A 19161-nucleotide genomic window follows, 5' to 3' on the forward strand; every position below is an offset into this window, starting at 1 on the left:
TTCAGGTATAGAAAGATGTCAAACCAGTCTACAGTTCATTCAAACCAGAGTTCATTACTAATCAATTCCCAATTTCTTTTCTGTGGCCCTGAAATGGCATTGAAAAAGCTGTGTCCATTCTTAAGGCCAAAACAATCTACTTTGGCTTCTACTTGTAAATTAAATGTCTGCCACACAATTAAAGATACATAACAATTGTCAACACTAGAAAATGTATTTTTATCCAAAGTGATTGGAGATCATTCACCATTTTCTGGAAAATATTAAGCAGTTTGTTAAAAATAAAATTAAAACAAAAGCCATATAAATATTCCAATGGAACAGATGGCTTACAATTCATAGCAAGAATTAGTAGTGAGATTTGAGAGAAAAGGTGACGATGGAGTGGGGTGAGGAGAACTTTCTGAGGTCAATATTCCAAGGTATAAAAAAAATAAAATTCACATTATTTATAAGAAAACAGTAAATAAAAATCATAAAAAATAAAATGTCTTCCATATGAAATGAAAGGAGTAAGTCACATGATATTTAATAACTTTATAAACAAAGGAACTTGAGAATTATTAGAGGGAAATTTAAAAATACTTTACTAGAAAATAAGGATAACACAAATAGAAAACAAAGAGAATTTGTTCTAAAGTAGATAAATATTTATAGCATAGTTAACAATGAGGAGGAAATTTTTTATTAATTGGTTTTATAAAAAAATGAAACAAAAAATGAACAAGTAAATGAACAATGACAGAAAGCTTAAGATAAAATCAAATTCATGAAATTAAAATGTGACATTATTTTTTAAAAGTTGTGATATACACAAATATACTAACAGTGATAAAACTTGAGAGCATAACTTCTTATAGAATTTTGCTAATCTTAAACTCCATATATAGAAAAATAAGATTATATTAAATTGAGGGAAGTAGCTTAAAAACTCCTCCCATAGAGCACAATTTTCAAAATGACTTTACCTAGCAATTTTAACAGGTTTTTGAAGAATAGGTAATCTTAAACTAAACAAAGTGCTGCACTGAAAACATAAAAGTCTTTAAATACGCATTTTACCTGATTAGAATACATTGTAAGACGTTTATAAATTATAAACTTGCTTCATTTGTTATTATCAATGCAAAATTTGCAAAAAAAGGCACAATCAAGTAGAATCCAATAGAGCATTAAACAATAAAAGATAAATAACTTCTTAATTTGAATAATGCAAGTGTGGTTCCATGTCAGAAAAATCGTAAATAAAGTCATAAATAAGATCATAAAAGTGGCCTTAAAAGAAAATGTATATGATTATGTCCAAAGATGCAGTGAATGCATTTTCAAACATCATGATAAAATACACAGTATTTCATTAGGTCAATAAAATTGGACTTAATGGATGCATCATTGGCATGATAAAGTATATATTCTGATCAATAAGAAGCACTTTACTTAAAAGCAAAGCATTATAAGCCTCTATATAGTGAAGAAAATACAAAGACATGTTCTTGAATATCTCATAGTGCTAAGGAAAATATAAACATAAAACAGTGTATACAAACCAAGCCTTTAAGTCATGAATTCTGGAGATGTGAATTCTAAGATTAATATATAGATAAGTATTTAATAACAGAGGATCAATGCAAAAACTGCAAACAAACTAGAAGTCTATTTTGGCCTTGACTTGATTAAGTCACTATGCTAATGACTCTGAAGTGCTCACAGAAGGTATGATATGGTATATCTAAAAATTAAGCATTTATTCTTTGTTTGTTTGTTTGTTTGTTTGGGGGGTCATTCCTGGCAGCTCTAGGGTTTTGCACTGAGAAAACAATCCTCCAAGTTTGCAGGACCATATGGGTTTCCAGGGGTCAAACCTGGTCTGTTCGGGTCTTCAGAGTGCAAGGCAAACATGCTATGGTTATGCTATCTCTATGGCCCCAACATTTACATATTTCATTGCATGTTTTCAACATAGTATATTTATACAACTAAACATACATGGATATACACAGAGGTATGTGAAAAATAAAATGTGAGAAAAATTCCCAAGTTCATATGTATTTGAGTAAGTACAGATATATATATAAAATTAAAAAAAAGAAAAGATAAGATAAGGCCTCCTAATTCTTACCACAGGTTGTGTTCTTTACACTGACTGTATAGAAAGAGGAGGTACAGTAAATGCATCCCATATACACCTCAACTCAGGCCCTTTGCCTGGTCTGTATTGTGAATTGGGGGACAAAAAAAAAAGATAAAAAACTCTAATATTAATTACTTTTCAACTTAATTGATGTATTTAAAATATGCAGTACAAATTATAAAGGAAAATTTATAAAAGGGGTTAAAATTAAAAATAAAGCATCTAACCAAATCATAAAAGATAAAAATATACAATGCAAAAAAAAAAACAAAAACCAAAACAATAAAAATTCAATGAGGTGGGCAGAACCATAGAACTGTAGGAATTGTAGGAACCGTAGAGCATTTGCCTTGCATGCGGCAGACCAGGGACAGATCCAAATTTAAAACCCCTGGTTTAAAATCCCATACAGTTCCCTGAGCCTGCCAGTAGCAATTTCTGAGTTCAGAGCCAGGAGTAACTCCTGAGCGCCACCAGGTGTGGTCCAAAAACCAAAATAAGAAAACTCAAAAATACAATGAACGTGTAAGAAACCCTATGAAAATACAATTATATGCATGCATGGTATCTTCAGAGATAAGAGAAATATTAGAAAAAAGATAGTAACTAAGAAGTTTTTAAAAATTAGTATGTGACATTAGCATAGTCTGATTAATAAAAAATATTAATAAAATGTTTATATGTACACAAGATCATACCACAGTAAAATACGTAGAAACTAATTTGCAATAAGAATTTTTCCTAGGCCCGGAGAGATAGCACAGCAGCGTTTGCCTTGCAAGCAGCCGATCTAGGACCCAAGGTGGTTGGTTCGAATCCCGGTGTCCCATATGGTCCCCCATGCCTGCCAGGAGCTATTTCTGAGCAGACAGCCAGGAGTAACCCCTGAGCACTGCCGGGTGTGGCCCAAAAACCAAAAAAAAAAAAAAAAGAATTATTCAAATGCAGAAGAGTAAAAGAAAAAGTTTGTTATGAAAGTCAAATTGAAGTTAATTCTTTAGGTAGAAAAAGAATAATCTTAGACAAAAAATTTAAATAGGAGCAAATTAGAAAAGTTTGTAATTGTGAGAGCTACACTTCTATGAAAATACAAAGTTAACAATATACTTCGATGAAAATACAAAGTTAACAATATCACAATAAAAATGCATAACAGTGAGAGAAGAGAAAACAAAGTTAAACATGTGAGCTATGACAAGGTAAACACAAAGTTTTAAAAAAGCACATGGATTATAATATGCTTAATTACAAAGTATTTAAAATTGAAAATATTTACAACAGACACTAAAATATATATAACACATTAATATATACTGCATACTTTAATTAAAATATATTGATTAAAATTGATCTTTAAGGAATACAAACATAGGCATGAAATGTGCATTTATATGTTTTGTATACATGCATATATATGCATATTTGTGTGTAGATGAAATCTTTTCAGAACATTAATATATTCAAAACTACAAAACTCTATAACATATATATCAAACAGAATAAACAAAGGTAAGAACCATTTCTAAAAAGTGAGGATTTTTATGACAGAGTACCTGTTATTAAAGAAGTAATGCTTATTCAGAATATATGCTTTTGCTTCTATCTATATGGCATAAATATATATAGAAAAATTAATAAATATAATTAAAATTTTAAATGCCTATAATTATAGAGGAAGATTGAATTCCTTTACTTGTTGATAGTTTCAACAAAGTAAATCTATATGTTTTATATATTTTACATGAAGCAACTAAATTTTATGAACTAATATTCTGTTGCAAAATTTTATTATATTGTCTACAATATATTTAAATGTTTCTAAATATATAAATAATGCTACATTAGAACATAATATAGCTTTTTCTCAGGAGCATGAGTATTAAATCAAAATTAAAATGAATATTTAAACTAAATAACGATTGAAATTTAATAAATTTTGGGCATGAATCCAATATGTCTAACAGATAATACTGAATATATTAGAAATGTATGAAATGGAAGAATAAATATATTAGAGAAAAGAGCTTTCAAACCATTGAGTTATGATTTAATTCAAAGAACTAGATAAAACTAAGAACTAATATAAAAAACATTAGAATAAAAAACACAATTAGAAATATAAATTAATGTTTGAAAACAATTTATAACCGTTTCAGTTTTATGAACCAACAAGAAAAAATAATGAATAATACAAATCAATTTCCTGTTTGAGTAAAAATTGAGACTAATAGAAACGTAAACTGTTGATAATATTTTCAACGAGTCTGTGTGAATTGAGTGACTTTACTCAATAGAGAAATATAAAAGTAAAAACATTATATATTAAATGAACTAAACATTTATTTTCTACAATAAATGTGTACATGCAGAAAATTAATTGCATTATTAATATCAGTACATTTAATAATTGTCCTCTCTTTATAAGAATACAGATAAGTATAAAGAAATATATTTAAGATCTCTGATCTGAACATGTAAATTATAAGGCAAAAGAAAAGACTCTCAATAAATAAATATATATTATTATATAAGATAGAAGACAATATCGTAAATATTATTTTGCTCAGACTGACCTAATATGTGTTTCTTTGTGAATGTTTGTATAATTAATTGACAATGTCTTAAAATAGATAAGGGGCTATGAAAGACAAAATTTTGTAAGACAAGTTATTTTTGTCACAGTATTTTTCTGTGTAAGCTTGGTGGCTTTATCGTGTGTTATCAATCAAAGTATCAACAATTCAGCTCTACATCACTTGGCTGAACATCACTGATAATAAACCCTAAACACAGTTTGGTGTAAAACCAATAAAATATATCATAGTGTTCACATCAAAATAATTATCAAGGGCTGGAGCGATAACAAAGCAGGTATAGTGCTTTTATTGCAAGTGGCCGACCCTTGTTTGATTTCTGGCATTCCATATGATCCCTTGAGCCTGCCAGAAGCAATTTCTGAGTGCAGAGCCTTGAAAGCCACAGAGTGTGGCCCAAAAAAACAAAAAATCAACAAACAAAAATACTAGTTAAAAAGTGTAACATTAAGTCACTTCATTAAGGTCGTAGATAGATTAGATAGATGATAGATGATAGATAGATAGATAGATAGATAGATAGATAGATAGATAGATAGATAGATAGATAGATAGATAGATAGATAGATAGATAGATAGATGATAGATAGATAGATGATAGATAGATAGATAGATAGATAGATAGATAGATAGATAGATAGATAGATAGATAGATAGATAGAAAGATGATAGATAGATAGATAGATAGATAGATAGATAGATAGATAGATAGATAGATAGATAGATGATAGATAGATAGATAGATAGATAGATAGATAGATAGATAGATAGATAGATAGATAGATAGATAGATAGAAAGATGATAGATAGATAGATAGATAGATAGATAGATAGATGGATGATGGATGGATGGATAGATAGATAGATAGATAGATGATAGATATACACACAAACACATATATATATACACACACCCAATAATCTTATTTATAAGTTGTGAGACTGAGATATAGCTTATTAGTCACATAAGATAAAAGCAAAATTTGGCAACATATTTGTTTTCTTATTTTTAAATAAGATAATGGGAAAAATGTCATTTAGATATTCGTAATAGGGCAGAATGTAGAAAAAGAGAATATGAGGCTATTTAGCATGTTATCTCTTAACTTATGTGCATTAACCATTTAACCAAGAAATATCTGAAAAACAAAACTTTCAGGGATAAATAATCACTCAAGTCTCATAATTAAAATATTATTATTACTATAACTATTCAACTTGAAAATGTGGGTAATGTTATTCAATGAAATTACTGGATTCAATTGGTTAGTATTCAAAGGTTTTCCTAAATTACATAAATTGGAAATTTTGTAGGAGTGAGTCACAGCCAGTAGTACTCAGGGATTACTTCTGTTTCTACAATTAGGGATCACTCCAAGTGGGATTCAGGAGACCATCTGAGGTCCAGGGATTAAATTTGGTTCAGTTACCTGAAGAGTAAGCAAACTATTGACTTTCCTATCAATCCAGGCCCCCATTAATTGAGAAATTTAAAGTATTCTACAATGTAAATATGCAGTTAATATAAACTGCTAAAAATTTTAAAGAAAATATTTATGAAAAGAAAGCTGATGTGTTATGATGAGAGAAATCACAGAAATAAGTGTAAAATTTAAAGCTATTGTAGGGAATCTAATAAAATAAAACACTGAATATTTACAAATTAACAAGAATGGAGACCACAGTACTGGAGGATACATTATTAATATACATAAATAATATGTATGCATATAAATAACAAAATAAAACTTACAGGTTTTCAAAATGGCTCAATTATCTAGAGCCATTTTATCTTGAACTCATAATTTTGATTTTTGCACCACTCTATATCACTCAATCACTATCTTTTGGGTTCCCACAACAAAATGTTTACAAATATCAGAGTACCACAGTAAAAAGTAAATAAGTGCCAGTTACTGAAAAAAAAAACAGAAGAGGAAGAAAAATAAATAAAATATTACTTAAAGTTTTTAAAGAGAAAATGAAGTTGAAAAAATTATTTAATTTAATTAGTAAATAAATATTTTGCTGTTTTATTTTGGGCCACATCTGGCAGTGCTTAGGGCTTACTCCTTGTTCTCTCTTAACAACTTGCTTTGTGCTCATAGATGACAACTGCCAATGCTCAGGGGATCAGATCTAATATAGCTGTGTGAAAGGCAAGCTCCTTACTCTTGTACTATGTCTCTGGTCCCACCCCCTAAATATTTTAAAAATACCTCAGAAAAAGTTTAATAAGTTTATAAAGTATAAATATGTAATATACAGATTGTATATAACTATTCATCCATATATAAATTATAAAGTGTATTTTTAAATTCTATGATATAAAGCAAAAATAATTTATAGTCCTACCTATTAGTAAAGAACTAAAAGAACATTGATGTTCACATGATGTTGGAAAGAAACTTGGTTAGAAAAATTTCTTTGAAAAATACCTTAATACAACTACAGAAAACTGAAAGCTAAACATGAATTTAAGAATTTCTGAATTTATTCATATGTGTCACCAGACCGAAGGGATATTTGTGTCTTTGTTTTGCTGTTATTATTTTTATAAAAAAATCATTACAAAGATCCTAAAATAAATCATTTAAGTGGTAAAGAATAAAACACTGTGTCTTACTTCTGTGTCAATTCTAAGTAGTAATGAAAATGAATAATAGCAATTTTTGTCTATACACATTAAATGTATACACATGAAGAGGAAAAGGAAACATAAGAGAACAGACACTACTTATACATCATACTCAGTATCTAGTTATAAAAGTACATGAATATATCTAGGTGATTTAATTATGAAATAAATCAAGAAACTTAACATCAAAGAAAGTCAAGACTGATTACTTTTATTGGAAAGAAAGGACATGAACCTTTCCACAATTCAAAATATTTCTCGATTATTGTCGATATTGTTACTGAGATTATGCTCTTTTAAATTGTTCTATACTATTACAAATTTAAGTGTATTATACAAGTGTTTCAATATATATGAAATTATGTTTCATTTAACAGAGTTTTAATTTGAGTGAAAAAAAATAGTATAGTAGGTAGGGCATTGCATAAAATTGAGCTGGGTTCTATCTCTAGCACCTGATATGGTCTCCCAGCATAGCCTGGAGTAGTTCCCTGAGAAAAGAGCCAGAAAGAATTATTAAGTACAGCTGGATGTAGCTAGCCAAAAAACCAAAATAAAATAAAATAATGAAATTAAAAGGTTTCCAAACACAATTTTTAAAGAGTGAACATTACCAATCAATATCAATTTAATTTTGAGATTTATGTAATCAATATAGAATGGCTGTACTAACAAATACTCTGTAAATTGGCCTTCTCATTTTAAATGTAATTTACATCCTCAGGATAAATAAATAAGAAAACTCATCCCATAAAACTAATAAAAGTTATGTCTCTGAAACTATGGGATTTTGCATTTCATTATCCTCTATGAATGATCAATGTTAAATAGCAAACGTTTTGTGTCATCTCCTACTCAGCAAATTCTTCACTTCCAGAGAAGAGTTTTCAAGTGACAGTCAGCATTCAAATTGGGTCCCCTCTCCCCAGAATAATTATCTATATTCCATCTGGAGGGCAGTAACAACCATCCAGAACAAGATAACTCAAAAGTTTTAATTTAAATAATTTTAAGAACTGTTTTCTTAGAAATATTTAACTGAGGGCAAAAATAAAACAGGCTTATGACCATTTATTCTTTTAATAATGACTTCAGTTAAATAATTAACGAATAAGTTAAATTCAGTTAAAATAATTCTTTAACTGAAGGATCATTTACTGAGCACTAGTTAATTGCCAAAAATAGCAGGGAGTTCTAGACTTTAAGGATTTCACGGGCTAATCAAAGACAAAGTGACTAAACTTAATAGACATTAAATGAAATATATATATATATATATATATATATTATATATATATATATATATATATATAATGTGTGTGTGTGTGTGTGTGTATGTATATTCCATGAAGGGACCGTAGTGACAAGAGGTAATAAGCTGTCAGAAAGGGAATAATGAGTCCATCTGAAGGGAGATGCTTTTGAGGTTTTCCAGGTGGAATATGATGACATTGTGTAGTACTCAGATTATCATATAATTACAAAATTGACTGTAACATTTTAGTGATACTTTGACCACCATAATAACAGAATGGAGACTTAGAGTAGATTATTTGTATATTTGACAGTTGCCAGTCATTAAATATGAGTGCAGCATCCTACAAAACTGAAACTGTTTTTTCTTCCATCCACTTATTCAGCACACTAGAGGACAGCTGAGTGGGAGCACTTACAAACCCTGGCCTTTGGCCAACTTCCCAGGGCACACAAACCAGTAGTAATCATTGCATAGATTTTATAGGCAGTTTCTTCAGACTTCTGTTTTCTTTTTCACCCTCACACTACATTTACATCTTTCCCTTTGGAGAATAATCTCCTTCTAAGTGGAATGTTAAAACTCCCTTGCTCCTGGGTAGGTTCACAGGGGCTACAAATTAGCTTTTCTTTATAGAATATTTGGCCTCATAATAATAACTTTCTTTATAGAGGTCTTGCAAAGACTTTGCTTTCCATGTGGTGTTCAGAGATTAATGGAAGTGGTGTCCACATATTTGTGTTTCTGCCAGACTACGCCACTTATCTGAAGCCAGTGTCAGGGTCCTTGGACAATTAATCACTTCTGCAGGCCCAGAAATAAAATCTGCATTGTGCACTTCTTGAACTGAGGAGGGAAAATGGGAATGGTGTGGTTTGGTGTTGCTTCTCATCATTAATTTTCAATTATGACTGAAAGAGCCATCCCCACCAAGACTCAAGGAGGAGGGCAGGGGTAAAAGAGTCCCTAGGGAAGAATGATATGGGCCACATGGATGTGGGGAAATCTGGGATTTATAAACTTTTTTTTGTTAAAGAAAAATAATAAACAATTCATAAAATTCCTCACAGGGCAGTATAAAATATATCCAATCTATTAAGGAAAAGTCATATAAAGGACAAAACAAGAAGGCCTTCTAAAAGCATAAATAAAATTGACTAAGCCATACCTTAGCTTAGAGCTAAATGGTGACTCCAGTTTTCCTCACTCATCAAATGTCTCATTAAAAAAAAATCCCATGTGCCTATTTTAGTGAAACTGACACTTCTTTCTTAAACAGATAAAAATGTTTAATTTTTTATATTAATTTGACCAGGTTATGATAAACATATAATTTTAATGAACTACAAGTTTTACTCAACAAAATGTACTTAGAGAAATATGAAGGAAAAGGGAAAAAAACATATTTAAGAGGGAAGATAGGTTACTTAAAATGGAAAGAAATCAAACCATCTATTCTTATAAAGAAAGAAAAAGAAAGAAATCTACATCATTCGACCCTACAATTTTGAATATAAAGTGCAAACAATATGTCTTTAAAATGTGCCTTTAGGGGCTGGTGAGGTTGCACTAAAGGTAAGGTGTCTGCCTTGCAAGCACTAGCCAAGTAAGGACCATGGTTAGATCCCCCTGCGTCCCATATGGTCCCCCAAGCCAGGGGCAATTTCTGAGCGCTTAGCCAGGAGTAATCCCTGAGCATCAAACAGATTTGGCCCAAAAAAACAAAAAAAAATGTGCCTTTAAAATTGGTTTCTGAATAGATTATGTATTATTCCTTTTTAAAATCACAAATTTTATATTAATCTCATATTTTAAATACATTTATTAGAGGCCAAGACTTTTACAGTTTCCATTACGAAGACTGACTGTGATTTAGGATTCTAATTTAGAGCTTCTAATTCTAATTATATATTTATGCAACATTTCAGTCACTTTTGAATTATCCTTGTTATCCTTTTTTTCTCCCTTACCTTACCATTTCATTGCATAACCCCTTGAATAGCCCTTAATATAATGTGCTCAATAAGGCAGTACCTAAAGCTAAACACAAAAAATCTGTAGATCTATTCTTGAACCTACCTAGATTTACCAATCACACATTCTCTCATAGAGTGTTGAATCTGGAATGAAAAGGAAAGAGAGTATTCTCACTAAAATAGATCTGGACTCTCTTCTGTCTGTTCTCTATGGAAAAATCCTGGCTCTTTTTCTAATTTTAATAAGTTTATTTTTCCAAAATCTTATCAGATTAGAAAGGTATCACTATTTCTCCTGTGTATTTCCAGTTATTTGTAAAGTCCAATGCTTATTTTTTATTTAAAATGAATAATAGATAGATTTTCTCTCTTCAATCTTGACTACTCATGAATTGCAGAAATGAGATTATAGTGCCTGTGATTTTAGAATATGGTAATAGAAATTAATTTCTTTGTTAGGAAATTAAATCTTGGCTTAATGTTTTATAATTAGATTAGATAAACTTCTAAAATACCTTTTGGAGGATAGTAAAATGCTTACATGCTAAACACTGAGTGATGATGCTATTATACCAATTTTATGAGGTGTCTAAAATGTTATCTCTTACTCCAGCCATGCAAAACCTATATATGTACAGAGTAATTAAAATACATAGCTTAAATTGTCTGAGTAAAGAAAAAAATCCTAAACTAAGACACCGAAGACTTTAATGCTCAGAGTTGAAGGCTGCAATGTGCAAAACATAAGGTAAGCAAATCTATTTCTCAGCCTATCTTCTAGAAAACTTCATTTGTTTTAATTTTTATGGAACCATTTTGAATTGCAAAGTTATTCGTGGTTGAGTTTCAGGCATAAAATGTTTCAACACCAATTCCTTTTCCATTTGTTTTGGTGCCATACCAATCAGAGGTAACTCCAAGCTGGACTCAGAGGGTTCATTACTAGTGTGTTCAGGGAACCTTACAGGGTACCAGGAATCAAAGCCAGGTCAGCTGCATACAAAGCAAGCACTCTACTCAAATCCTATTGCAATCCTTTATTAAGCAGTTCTATCACAGAATCAAACTAATATATTAGTTTTCACCTTAGTTGGAATCTTACAATAGAAGCTATGATGTTTTATTTTTAAATGAATAACTTTCTAATTTCCCCTTTATTAACCAAGACCTGGATTCCAGATCTGATAGAATTAAGTCTGCATGATGTTTCTGATTCCAGATTTTTTATTTGATCTAGATGCTTTATTTCTGAGTAATGATTCTGGCATGAAATACCAAGTTGTGTGAAAAACAATCCTAGTTTTATAATTTCCAGTTTTATTTTAAAGATTTATTATTACTATTTATTTGGCTAAGTCTGTGTCACAAATTGTGCTTTTTTAGTAGCATAATACCAAAATAAAGCCACTGGAGAACAGATGTATATAGTCAATGTGTTAAAGGAAATCCCTCATTTACTGGCAAGAGCACGTGTTAAATTTCAAGTTTGATGAGAATGACACTAGCACTTATTTACAATGACAGCTGCTTCTAAGCTGTGGAGACAAACTAGATTTAAAAATTTTCTGATACTTTTGTTCTCGAGATCATGTAGCATGAAGGACCTCAAATTTTAAAACACAAAAATCAAAAGTATTAATTTATTTCCCACTTATCATAGAAAGAGTAAATATTGACAATGCACTTGTTTAAAACAAATCAACCTGCATAAATTATAAAGAGAATTTTCTCACATGAAGGATTCCTTACCTCCATCATTGAAAATACATCAGTAAAAACTTTGTTTCCTTTCAGTAACTTTCACTTGGATATTTAGCATCAATAAAGAATAAGTCTTTCGTGAGAATTCTTGTTTAAAATAATAAATATTTGTTGTTGATATTTCAAGGAAGGAAGGAAAGAAAGGAAGGAAGGAGGAGGGAGGAAGGGAGGAAGGAAGAAAGGAAGGGAGGGAGGGAGGGAGGAAGAGAGGAAGAAAGAAAGAAAGGAAGGGAGGGAGGGAGGAAGGGCGGGAGGGTAGGAGGGAGGGAGGAAGGGCGGGAGGGTAGGAGGGAGGAAGGAAGGGAGGGAGGGAGGGAGGAAGGAAGGAAGGGAGGGAGGGAGGGAGGAAGGAAGGAAGGAAGGAAGGAAGGAAGGAAGGAAGGAAGGAAGGAAGGAAGGAAGGAAAGAAAGAAAGAAAGAAAGAAAGAAAGAAAGAAAAGAAAGGAAGAAAGAAAGAAGAAAGAAAGAAGAAAAGAAAGAAAGAAAGAAAGAAAGAAAGAAAGAAAGAAAGAAAGAAAGAAAGAAAGAGAAGAAAGAAAGAAAAAGAAGAAAAGAAAGAAAGAAAGAAAGAAGAAAGAAAGAAAGAAAAGAAAGAAAGAAAGAAAGAAAGAAAGAAAGAAGAGAAAGAAAGAAAGAAAGAAGAAAGAAAGAGAAAAGAGAGAGAGAGGGAGGGAGGGAGGGAGGGAGGAATGGCGGAACAAAGGGAGGGAGGAAGGAAGGGAGAGAGGGGAGGAGGGAGGAAGGAAGGAAGGAAGGAAGGAAGGAAGGAAGGAAGGAAGGAAGGAAGGAAGGAAGGAAGGAAGGAAGGAAGGAAGAAGGAAGGAAGGGAGGAAGGAAAGAAGGAAGGGAGGGGGGAGGAAGGAAAGAAGGAAGAAGGAAGGAAGGGAGAGGAGGGAGGGAGGGAGGGAGGGAGGGAGGGAGGAAGGAAAGAAGGAAGGGAGGGGGGAGGAAGGAAGGAAGGAAGGAAGGAAGGAAGGAAGGAAGGAAGGGAGGGAGGGAGGGAGGAAGGGAGGGAGGGAGGGAGGAAGGAAGGAAGGGAGGGAGGGAGGGAGGGAGGGAGGGAGGGAGGAAGGAAGGGAGGAAGGAAGGAAAGAAGGAAGGGAGGGGGAGGAAGGAAAGAAGGAAGGGAGGGGGGAGGAAGGAAAGAAGGAAGGGAGGGGGGAGGAAGGAAGGAAGGAAGGGAGGGAGGGAGGGAGGGTGGGAGGGAGGGAGGGAGGAAGGAAAGAAGGAAGTGAGGGTGGAGGAAGGAAGGAAGGAAGGGAGGGAGGAGGAAGGAAGGAAGAAAGGAAGGAAGGGAGGGAGGGAGGAAGGAAGGAAGGAAGGGAGGGAGGGAGGGGGAGGGGGGGAGGGAGGAAGGGAGGAAGGAAGGGAGGAGAGGGGAGGGAGGGAGGGGGAGGAAGGGAGGAAGGGAGGAAGGAAAGAAGGAAGAATTTTTTAATAATCATCAAAAATAGTGAATATTAATGTGCCAAGAGCACATAAACTAGTTCTGACATTGAAATTTGACCAAAGAATTTATTCAGTGTGTGATATAGATGATATGATAACTAAATATAGTTAGTAAAATTGGATAGTGACAGAATTAAAAAAAATAAAACCTGCTGGGAGCCGGGAGTCAGGCAGGAGGAGGTTTGGCAGGCCCACGCCATGCCGGAGGCCTGCTTGGCCAGGCCTAGGGGGGGTGCGGGATTTGGGTAACCCCAGCACCCCTCTGCCGCCTTGCTCCAGATCTCCAGGGCTTCCCCGGGCCACACCCCTGGGCAAGCCGGTGAGTTGGGTCCCTTGGTGGAGCTTGAAGGACCCTAGGCCTTCCCCCACTATCCATGCGGCTCCTTAGGGAGGGTCTGGGTGGGGCTCTGAACTTCTGTTCTCCCAGCTTCTTGAAGGATCTCTCCTTCCTGGGAGCCGGGAGTCAGGCAGGAGGAGGTTTGGCAGGCCCACGCCATGCCGGTGGCCTGCTTGGCCAGGCCTAGGGGGGGGTGCGGGATTTGGGTAACCCCAGCACCCCTCTGCCGCCTTGCTCCAGATCTCCAGGGCTTCCCCGGGCCACACCCCTGGGCAAGCCGGTGAGTTGGGTCCCTTGGTGGAGCTTGAAGGACCCTAGGCCTTCCCCACTATCCATGCGGCTCCTTAGGGAGGGTCTGGGTGGGGCTCTGAACTTCTGTTCTCCCAGCTTCTTGAAGGATCTCTCCTTCCTGGGAGCCGGGAGTCAGGCAGGAGGAGGTTTGGCAGGCCCACGCCATGCCGGTGGCCTGCTTGGCCAGGCCTAGGGGGGGTGCGGGATTTGGGTAACCCCAGCACCCCTCTGCCGCCTTGCTCCAGATCTCCAGGGCTTCCCCGGGCCACACCCCTGGGCAAGCCGGTGAGTTGGGTCCCTTGGTGGAGCTTGAAGTCCCTAGGCCTTCCCCCACTATCCATGCGGCTCCTTAGGGAGGGTCTGGGTGGGGCTCTGAACTTCTGTTCTCCCAGCTTCTTGAAGGATCTCTCCTTCCTGGGAGCCGGGAGTCAGGCAGGAGGAGGTTTGGCAGGCCCACGCCATGCCGGAGGCCTGCTTGGCCAGGCCTAGGGGGGGTGCGGGATTTGGGTAACCCCAGCACCCCTCTGCCGCCTTGCTCCAGATCTCCAGGGCTTCCCCGGGCCACACCCCTGGGCAAGCCGGTGAGTTGGGTCCTTGGGTGGAGCTTGAAGGACCCTAGGCCTTCCCCCACTATCCATGCGGCTCCTTAGGGAGGGTCTGGGTGGGGCTCTGAACTTCTGTTCTCCCAGCTTCTTGAAGGATCTCTCCTTCCTGGGAGCCGGGAGTCAGGCAGGAGGAGGTTTGGCAGGCCCACGCCATGCCGGAGGCCTGCTTGGCCAGGCCTAGGGGGGGTGCGGGATTTGGGTAACCCCAGCACCCCTCTGCCGCCTTGCTCCAGATCTCCAGGGCTTCCCCGGGCCACACCCCTGGGCAAGCCGGTGAGTTGGGTCCCTTGGTGGAGCTTGAAGGACCCTAGGCCTTCCCCCACTATCCATGCGGCTCCTTAGGGAGGGTCTGGGTGGGGCTCTGAACTTCTGTTCTCCCAGCTTCTTGAAGGATCTCTCCTTCCTGGGAGCCGGGAGTCAGGCAGGAGGAGGTTTGGCAGGCCCACGCCATGCCGGAGGCCTGCTTGGCCAGGCCTAGGGGGGGTGCGGGATGTGGGTAACCCCAGCACCCCTCTGCCGCCTTGCTCCAGATCTCCAGGGCTTCCCCGGGCCACACCCCTGGGCAAGCCGGTGAGTTGGGTCCCTTGGTGGAGCTTGAAGGACCCTAGGCCTTCCCCCACTATCCATGCGGCTCCTTAGGGAGGGTCTGGGTGGGGCTCTGAACTTCTGTTCTCCCAGCTTCTTGAAGGATCTCTCCTTCCTGGGAGCCGGGAGTCAGGCAGGAGGAGGTTTGGCAGGCCCACGCCATGCCGGAGGCCTGCTTGGCCAGGCCTAGGGGGGGGTGCGGGATTTGGGTAACCCCAGCACCCCTCTGCCGCCTTGCTCCAGATCTCCAGGGCTTCCCCGGGCCACACCCCTGGGCAAGCCGGTGAGTTGGGTCCTTGGTGGAGCTTGAAGGACCCTAGGCCTTCCCCCACTATCCATGCGGCTCCTTAGGGAGGGTCTGGGTGGGGCTCTGAACTTCTGTTCTCCCAGCTTCTTGAAGGATCTCTCCTTCCTGGGAGCCGGGAGTCAGGCAGGAGGAGGTTTGGCTGGCACTGGTAATCTCTGTCCAGTCTACATTTTCAAAATCGCGTGGGGGCTATTGCCCCCGCGCGCACAAGAAACATTAATAGTACTCTCACAAGAAACATTACTAGTACTCACTATCATTGAATTATGTTTTTATGTATGCAGAATGTCCATTTTGTACTCTGCCCTTTTGCATACCCCTTCATAAGTTCATATTTCTCTTTAACTTCTTTAACTCCTATCATCATTACTCCTTTTTTACCCTTTCTAACTTAAGTACTCTTGAGTCCTAATTCACAGACCAAAGTGGTGCCCTAGAGTTAACACCCACACAACTATTTTAAAAGGCATAAAAAGGACACATATCTTTTCAACATTTTATGCGTGTTTTCTTTGACGGCTATAACTTTTGCTAAATACTTTCTTATACAGTGATGATCCCCCCCCATTTTTTTTTATCTTCTCTTTGTGAACTACTCAATATGGAATTTGGTGTGAAAGAATCCCTCAGTTTAATACTTATGTTTGAACCAAGTCATGGGTCTTGTTGGAAATGTTCTTATGCCCCCATATATCTGATAGCACCACGTGGCTTTATATCTTGTTTGCGTAGGCACACTGACATGGGAAAATACTATACATACCAATAAGTTCTTATCTAATAGAAAGGGGAACACACAAATCTTGTAGTACAATGAGACCTTACACCCTGAACATTGACATAAAGACCTGGCACAGGCCTCAGAAGAATGGACATTCTCCATTTACCCCTTGATCTACAGAAGACATTTACAAAACATCCAAGGTTGTATATAACATCACCCGGAGGCATTCCTGTACCAGGGACGACCCTACAGCTGCTCTGACATCGATCTACTCAAAAGAGACATCCCTTAGCACTGAGAAGACAACAAGAACAATGACCTGTTTACTGGACAGGGCTTGCTGTATTGCCCATTTATGGTGAGGTTTGTCTATAACATCACCTGGAAGCAATCCTCTACCACGGAAGACCCTACCACTGCTCAGACATCGTCCTGCTCAAAAGAGACTTCCTTTAACACTGAGAAGACTTAACAACAACAACAACCTGCTTATAGGACAGGGCTTCCTGCATTCCCCTTTCATGGTGAAGTGAAACGAGAAGGCACTCCTCATCATGACTTCAATGTAGGACATGCAGATTCCAGAATCTTTAATACAGAAACATGAGACCAACAACAGAGACTCTGTGATAAGTGTGTTGGCGCTACGGACAATGTCTTGGAGCGAACGATAACTTTCCTGAGGCCTAGAGCTGGTCTTATGCCAGGAAACTTCAGGGGTAGGATCTCTTTGTATTTAGGCCAAGGCTATTCCTTTCCATGCCTCTCATATTTTGGTGGGCCTATGCAAACAACAATTGCCACTCTAACACCGTTTTTACTGTGCTCCTTTGACTCTAATCCTTAAAACACACCCACTTAAAATTTGAGGTTAACTTAAGCTAATATGCATGTACATGGAAATGTAAAAAACACTATGCCTCTAATGTTTAAGGAGTTACGTAAGCTTGATGGCTTTAGATTGCCTTGTGTGCTGTTAAGAAATATTATAATGTGCTACAATCTGGGGACTTGAGGGAAAAAGTAATTGCACATGGATTCTGTTTTATTTATCTTAACTTTTTTTGGTGAAAATTCAAAGTTAAGATATCAGCAAGGGGACTTCTTCTGATAATTATGTTATGGGTGATTGTCCTTCCACTGTAACTTTACCTTATCCTCTTTCTTTGCATCTTTTGTTCTCATAATTCATAATAAAAAATTATAAAAAAAAAAAAAAAAAAAAAATAAAACCTGAACTGCATCTCATACTATAAACGAAAGTTAACTTAAAATAAACTTAAAAATTCAACATTAAAAATAATATATCATGGGGCCGGAGAGATAGCACAGAGGCATTTGCCTTGCAAGCAGCCGACCCAGGACCTAAGGTGATTGGTTCGAATCCCGGAATCCTATAGGGTCCCCGCGCCTGCCAGGAGCTATTTCTGAATAGATAGCCAGGAGTAACTTCTGAGCACCGCCGGGTGTGGTCCCTCCCCCACCAAAAAAAAAAAAAAAAAGCAAATAAAAATAATATATCAGATATATTGCAGAAAATATAAGCAACTCTAGGATATGAGAGATGCCTTGAATGATTTTACTTTGGAAGAAAAGATAATTAAAAATAAGTAAACAATAAAAGTGGGACTATGTTAAATTAAAAAGTTTATTTACTTTGGGGCCACATCCAGCTCTGCTCTTTGCTTACTCATGAATGGGATCTCAGAAGTAGGTTTGGGGAACCATATAGGGTGCCAGATATAGGTTGACTGTGCATAAGGCAAGCTTCTTACCCACCATATTTCTGTTCAGCCCAAGTTAACAGTTTGCATACAAAACAAATCCCTGGTAAAAATAAAAATTCAATCAGACAAAAATATCTTTGCCCACAATAAGTATAGAATGATAATATATGTATAAATAATAAGGGGAGAAATAAATTATCCAAATTATATAAAGCACTCATGATTCAACTACAAAAATACCATCAACCCCATAAAAAGATGGCATAATAGAGAAACATGCTTTTTCTTAAAAATCCTATTGCTGAGCATAAATATACAAAAGTATTTCTTATCAGGAAAATATAAATCAAACCAATAATTAAATATCATATCATATTAATGGCATAAAACAAAGACTGGAAAAACTATCATTGTTGGTGGTAATGTGATGGGAAAAAACTGTCATTTAATATTCGTAAGAATGATATCTATTTTATTGTCTATGTAAAGTAGTTATGGAGATTTCTCAAAAAAAAATAAGACTAGAAATCCCATATGATCCAACAATTCCACTTCTTGGCATCCACCCCCAAATCACAAAAACATTCATGCAAAAAGTATATGCAAAGTTATGTTAATTCAGGTGCTTAGTAAAACAGGAAACAGAAACTCAAATGTCCAACTCCAACAACTGATGAATGGATAAGTTGTGGTATATATCACAGTGGATTACTTAGCTGTTTATGAACAGAAAAATCATCAAATTCACTGAAATATGGATGAGACTGGATGGTTTCATGTT

General features: G+C 36.5%; 1 non-coding gene across 1 annotated transcript; it reads left to right on the forward strand.

Annotated features, from left to right (window-relative positions):
• Positions 1-2102: 2102 nt before the first annotated feature.
• Positions 2103-2235, forward strand: LOC126005064 (small nucleolar RNA SNORA51). Its single transcript, XR_007494246.1, has one exon. It is a non-coding gene; the product is annotated as a small nucleolar RNA SNORA51 (small nucleolar RNA).
• Positions 2236-19161: the final 16926 nt, after the last annotated feature.

The sequence above is a fragment of the Suncus etruscus genome, chromosome 3 (genome assembly GCF_024139225.1).
Source record: "Suncus etruscus isolate mSunEtr1 chromosome 3, mSunEtr1.pri.cur, whole genome shotgun sequence".
NCBI classification, from domain to species: Eukaryota; Metazoa; Chordata; class Mammalia; order Eulipotyphla; family Soricidae; genus Suncus; species Suncus etruscus.